The sequence below is a fragment of the Coturnix japonica genome, chromosome 9 (assembly GCF_054131305.1).
Source record: "Coturnix japonica strain WE chromosome 9, WE-NBRP24, whole genome shotgun sequence".
Lineage (NCBI taxonomy): Eukaryota > Metazoa > Chordata > Aves > Galliformes > Phasianidae > Coturnix > Coturnix japonica.
Window position 1 is genome coordinate 17919561 of NC_140671.1, and position 6483 is coordinate 17926043.

The 6483-nt window shown below is 49.5% G+C and overlaps 1 long non-coding RNA gene across 1 annotated transcript; it reads left to right on the top strand.

Annotated features, from left to right (window-relative positions):
• Positions 1-339: 339 nt before the first annotated feature.
• On the top strand, positions 340-6015 carry LOC146759727 (uncharacterized). Its single transcript, XR_014931917.1, has 4 exons — positions 340-528; positions 2192-2263; positions 2704-2858; positions 5695-6015. It is a non-coding gene; the product is annotated as an uncharacterized LOC146759727 (long non-coding RNA).
• Positions 6016-6483: the final 468 nt, after the last annotated feature.

Sequence of the window (6483 nt, forward strand, 5' to 3'; positions counted from 1 at the left end):
TTTCCTTTGCAGTTTTTGAAGTGTTGCACAAAATGAAGGAGAAATCTCTAAAGCAGGTGGTCGGGATGCTGGCATGGTGATGTTACTTAGTAATTAGTGCTATTATTTTGTAGTATATTAATAGTTTGCTAATAAACAAAAAACAAGGGGGGGAGGAAGGCGTTCTGATAACAGAGGATGCTGAGAAGGCAGAAACACTGAATGCCTTCTTTGCTTCTGTCTTTAGTGAAAAGGCTCTCCCTCAGAAATCCCAGACCCTGGAGGTTAATGAGAGAGTCTGGACAATAGGAGATTCCTCTTTAGTCAGGGAAGAGGTGGTCTGTGATTGCCTAGGAAACATTAATGTCCATAAATACATGGGATGGGTGCATGGGGTGCATCCACGGGTGCTGAGAGAACTGGTGGAGGTCATTGCTGAGCTGCTCTCTGTAATCTTTCAGAGGTCTTGGAGAACTGGGGAGGTGCCTGAAGACTGGAGGATGACCAATGTCACTGCAGTCTTCAAAAAGGGCAAGAAGGAAGAGCCAGGTAATTATAGGCCAGTCAGCCTCACCTCTGTCCCAGGGAAGGTGATGGAACAGCTTGTGCTGGATGCCATCTCCAGAGAACTGGGTGATAAGGAGGTTATCAGGAGTACTCAGCATGGGTTCACCAAGGGGAGGTCGTGCTTGACCAACCTGGTGGCCTTTTATGAAGATGTCACTAGCTGGGTGGACGGGGCTAGAGTGGTAGATGTAGTCTACCTTGATTTCAGAAAGGTTTTTGATACTGTCCCCCACAACATCCTTATAACAAAGCTGAGGAAGTATGGGATAGATGAGTGGACAGTGAAGTGGGTCGTGAACTGTCTGACTGGCAGAGTGCAGAGGGTTGTCGTTGGCGGTGCTGAGAGGGGATTTGATCCAGGTTTATAAATACCTGAGGTGTGGGGGCCATAGTGGCACGGCTGGTCTCTTTTCAGTAGTGCGTGGGGACAGGACTAGGGGTAATGGGCTGAAACTTCTGCATAGGAAGTTCCGCACAAATATGTGCAAGAACCTCTTTACGGTGAGGCTGACGGAGCACTGGAACAGGCTGCCCAGGGAGGTGGTGGAGTCTCCTTCTCTGGAGATATTCAAGACCCGCCTGAACACCTACCTGTGCGACGTGGTGTAGGGAACCTGCCATGGCAGGGGGGTTGGACTCAATGATCACTAGAGGTCCCTTCCAACCCCTACAATTCTGTGATTCTGTTGGAAGGTGGGAATGCAAGAGAGAATATTGCGAGCAAAAGCTGTGGAGCGAGATAAATGGCATGAGAAAGCAAAGCTGAGAACTAAGGAAAGCTCCAGAAGAGAAAACAAAGTCCAGTAGGGCATATTTAGAGACAGGTGAAGCATCCATGAGTGCACTGAGGAGTACTAGGGTGCTCTGGAATGTCTCTTGGGCTCCCTACAGCACACATACTTGCTCTGGGGCATGTCTGGATGTCTGTAGAGCTAATTGTGGGGCCCTGAGAAACGTCTGGGGCACATTAGGGGGCACTGGCTTCCATGTGAGTGTTCCCAGGTTCCCAGAAGTCAACAGGGAAGCCTTTGGAGACCCCTTGGGAAGACTCAGTGGGGCCCTAGAGTGATGTAGCAGCTTGTGTTGGTTGCATCTGCTTGGCAGGGAAGCGATTTCCCTGGTGAGAGCTGAGTGACTGGAAGGTGATTTCCTTGGTTTAATTAATTTAATTACCTGGATTATAATTAAATAACACTGTTCAGCGTTCATTAAAGATTTCTTTTTTTTCCAAAGTACTTCAGTTGTGCAGCTGTAGCAGCTTTGCTAAGATATATCGAGTTTATTCAAAATTCCAGTGATGCTCCTAAAGCACTTGAAGTGCATTTGAGGTGGCGAGTGACAAAACAGCTCTGAGAGACACATCATCAGATCAGAACATTGGAACGGTAACTAATAGCAGAGATTCTGATAAGAATATTGAAGTTTTCAAATTACCTTTTCTTAAAGTTGTATTTCACTAAGTTTCATCAATGTGCACACTGAAGAGCTGACTTGTTATCTTTCTTTTTATAAAAAATCATGTGTTACAATTGAGAGCAGAAGTTATAGGATGGAACATTCTCCAAGTAAAGTGCAAAAGACATTTCTTCATAGTTCCAATTAATGTCTTATGTTTTGTTCAGACTCACTAAATGATGTATTTCAGGGTACATCATGTGGGAATATAAGAAGACTATTCAGAGCAGGAGCTGCAGAGCAAGATGAACGACATGAGAAGGTAAGGCTGGGAACCAAGGACACAGCTTTTGTGTCACTCAGCCACCTGTGGCAGAGGTCAGGATTTCTGCAGGGATGGGAAATCATCCCATCACTTAGTGCCTTACAAGGAGCTGAGAAGCTTTTCTTGCTCAAGTCCTGCTTCCAAGCTTAACCACCTACAATGAAGTAGATGTCACTTTGCTGGTGTCCTTCAATTCCGTGTCTGCATTTTCCCAAAATCAGGAGGTAACCAGCTGCAGTGAAGTGAGCGATTTCAGTGCCTGTTTCTGATGGTGGCAATGAGTTCAGAGGTCACAATTAACTGACGATTCCTGTTTCCATTCTGACAAAGTCTGTAGTTGCAGCTGACTTCCTGAGGCTGCCATACGTGGTGGTGATGCAGCCTTGGGCTTCTTGGGGATTTGCATGACTCCCACCTTTCCTTTCTGTGTCTTGCAGGTCAGCTGGTGCTGGAAGCAGCCGGTATCTGAGTAGGAATGAAGGTGAGTGCAGGAGCAGCTGCTGAGGGGAGGAAGGAACTCCATGCTAATGAGCTCTGGAGCATCTGCGGGTCTGGTACCAGAGGAGGCAGCAGTGATGCTGGAGGGCACGTGGTGAGTGCATGGACAGGGTGGCACAAACGTGTGCGTGTGCTGAGGAGTTGGGTTGCACACAGGTGCACACAAAGGGGTGTTTGTGGAAGGTGTAGGCACGTACGTGTTCCCAGGGGTGGTTTGCACACGTCTGTGAATACAAAGGAGGGCACACGATGCGGTGTGTGCATGGAGGTGTGCAAAGCAGGCAGGGTGGCACACGGGTGTGCATGTGCACATGGATAGGGGAAGGCTGGGGTTACAGGTTGACCTGTGCTGAGGTGAGTGGGGGCTCACGGTGTTGCTCAGTGGTAGATTTGTTTACACTGAGTGCTAACAGGAAACTCGCACACCCTTTTTGTTTCAGCTGTGCCAGCGCTGTGATCCCTTGCTGCTGGGATGTGCTGTTGGAAGGATGGTGTGCATGCCGAGCTCCCATCACTTCCAAGCCCTACAATTCTGTGATTCTGTGAATCAAGTGTAGAGCAAAAGGGATGTTTGGGCCAGGTGACTGTAAGAAGGCTGGCTGCTTTGGATGGTGGCAGCTGATGGAAACAGGTGCTCTGGGGACCGTTCAGCTTTTAACAGAAGACAGGGGTCCTGCAGGAAGAACGACTAGGTTCTCAAAAGGCTTCAGACGTGCACACAGAGTACATCTGTCCTGCCGTGCCGTCTCTGCTTCTTTTTGATGAAAGCATTTTCATGACCACTTGTTGTGGCTGTTGCTTGTAGAAGGAGGAATGTTAGGTGCAGTTCTCACTGAGAACTTCTGCTAGGATTTCTGTGTAATTTGAATCATGAGTGTTAGCACAGTGAGTTGAAGGAGGGCCCCAGAAGCAAATTTGTTGCTGTTGAAGCACTGTGTGATGAGCAGGTGCGTGGTAAGACGTGCTGGCAGATGTTGAAGCCACTTTAAGATTGAGGTGAGAAGGAAAGGCGATGAAGGAGCTGATGGCAAAGAGCTTCCTTAGGAGGCTTGGTGCTTGCATGGGATTGTATCTGATCAACTTCTTGTGTGCTGGTGTCCATCTGTGGTTTGTGGAGCAGTTTTCATTCCAGGGTCTGTCTGGTAGGACTGTGGCTTGGGCCAGGCCAGGGCGAATCCAGTGTGCTTTACTCTCGTTCTTAGTGCTTGTTTTTGCTCAGGTGTCAATCCTCACAGAGCAAGGCCTGAGGGTGGGGTTTGCGGAGAAAGAGGACATGCAGGCCTTGTGTGACACCCACGGAGCTGCAGCGAGGCTGCATTGGTGTAAAACAAGGGAAATGCACAGAGATCTGAAGGTGGGTTTTGGGCTCGACTTATGCCAGAGGGGATGTGCGTGCTCCTTTACAATGTGCGTTTTCTGCCTACTGTATGGCAGGTGGGCTTGGAAAGTTGTTTCCGTGTTTCTGTTTTTGGGAGAAGCAGATATCAACTCTTCTCTCTATTGAAAGATTTAACAAAAGAGCCTCTCCTTGCTTCTTAGTGTATGAATCACAGAATCATAGAATCACCAGGGTTGGGAAAGACCTAAAAGAACAGTCCAACCGTTCTCTTATTACCAATAGCTCCCAATAAACCACGTCCTTCAACACAACATCCAGTCATTCCTTGAACACCCCCAGGTGGGATGGCTCCACCACCTCCCTGGGCAGTCCATTCCAGTGCCTGGCCACCCTTTCTGAGAAGTAATATTTCCTAATGTCCAGCCTGAACCTCTCCTGCCGCAGCTTGAAACCATTCCCTCTAGTTCTATCAGTAATGACATGAGAGAAGAGGCCGACCCCCAGCTCACTGCAACCTCCCTTCAGGAAGTTTTAGAGAGCAATGAGGTCTCCCCTGAGCCACCTCTTCTCCAGGCTGGACATTCCCAGCTCCCGCAGCCTCTTCTCATATGGCTCCATTGTGCTCCAGACCCCTCACCAGCTTTGTTGCCCTTCTTTGAACACGTTCCAATGCCTCAGTGTCTTTTTTGCAGTGAGGGGCCACAAACTGGAAACAGAATTCGAGTTGTGGCATCACCAGTGCTGAGTACAGGGGGACAATCGCCTCTCTGCTCCTGCTGGCATCAGTGTTTCTGATACATACATTCTCATGTATGTAAGTGTCACATGTGTGACATCCTTTTTGATGGAGTTCCGTGACGGGAGTTCAGTGGATTTGAGAGCTGACTTGAAGCCTGTGGGCATCACCCAGGAGTTGGGGTGAGAGGATGAGGCGTAGGAACAGGAACCTCTTTGGTCGTTATTAACTCCCAACTTTTTGGTCAGGAATCTCTGTGTGTTTTTTTATCATGTAAAGAACAGAGTCATTGTGCAGCTTGTGAATGAATTGATTCACGCCTGCTGATTGGTGCTGTTCTCTACAGGGAGCTGCAGTGGAAATGGACACTTGTGGTCCACTGTCTGCCCCCCTCCCGCATGCCCAGATCAGCCAAGTTGTCAAGGCCTGGCTCTTGGTTGGTGAATTGTGCCAAGGTCAGAGAGTTGGATTTTCTGGGCTTTGAGACACGTCTTCCAGATGCACGTTGTGTTATTTCTGATGTGTTGACCTGTTGAGGTCCAGCCCCAAATGAGGATTCAAGTACTACCACCGCAGGAATGGTTTAGATTGGAATTGGAATGCAGAAGGCTGAAGCCAGCAGGAGCAGGGAATCCATCATCCAAGGGCTTGGTGCAGCTCTTCTTTGCTCAGTTGTGGAAGCATCGTAAAGTTGCTGGGCGGACAGGCATCACGTAGCCTGAGACTCAGCATGACTTGCAGCAAGTGGATGGGACGGTTGTGCTGTGTGTGTTATTCCATGACTGTCTTAGCCCTGCTCACTGACCTGCTCTTTCTCTCTCCTCTCCTCGCCCTCCACCCACTGCCTCGGTGCAGCTTTTGCTCTCATTTCATCCGAGCAAAGCGACAAGGAACTGCTGCAGATAGCTTGAGGTGATCTCACTGCCAGGTACGTGCCATGTTTTGTCCCCCCCGCATGGTTTTGCAGGCCGTGTGGCACCGTGTTTAGTAACACAGCCTCATGCAGCTTTGATGTGACCCTGGTCACGGGTGGGTTTCTCCACTGCCCTGCAGCTCAGCCCTCAGAAGGGCTGTCTCTCAGAATGGCCGCCCTAGACCCCGTCCCCATCTCTGCTGCCCTCCCCGTCCCTTCAGCCGTTCCCGGTTCGGGCCGGGCGACACCGGGCAGGTGGGTGAGCGGAGCGGGGAAAGATGTGGGCAGGGAGTGGGGTGTGAGGGGCAGGGCGGGGCCTAACGGGGGTGGGGGGCGGGGCTAAGGGGAGGGGAGAGCAGGGATTGGTGGGAGAGGGAGCCAATAGGAGGTAGAGAGGAGTTGGGCACAGGGTGATGTTAACACCCCTTTGTGACGTCATAATGCCCCTTTGTGATGTCATAATGCTTCTTTGTTACATCATAATGCCCCATTTGTGACGTCATAATGTCCCTTTGTGACGTCATAATGCCCCTTTGTGACGTCATAATGTCCTTTTCTGATGTCATAATGCCGCTTTGTGATGTCATAATGCTCCTTTGTGACGTCATAAAGCTCCTTTGTGACGTCGTAATGCCCCTTTGTGACATCATATAGCTCCTTTGTGATGTCATAAAGCTCCTTTGTGACGTCATAATGCCCCTTTGTGACATCATAATGTCCTTTTGTGACGT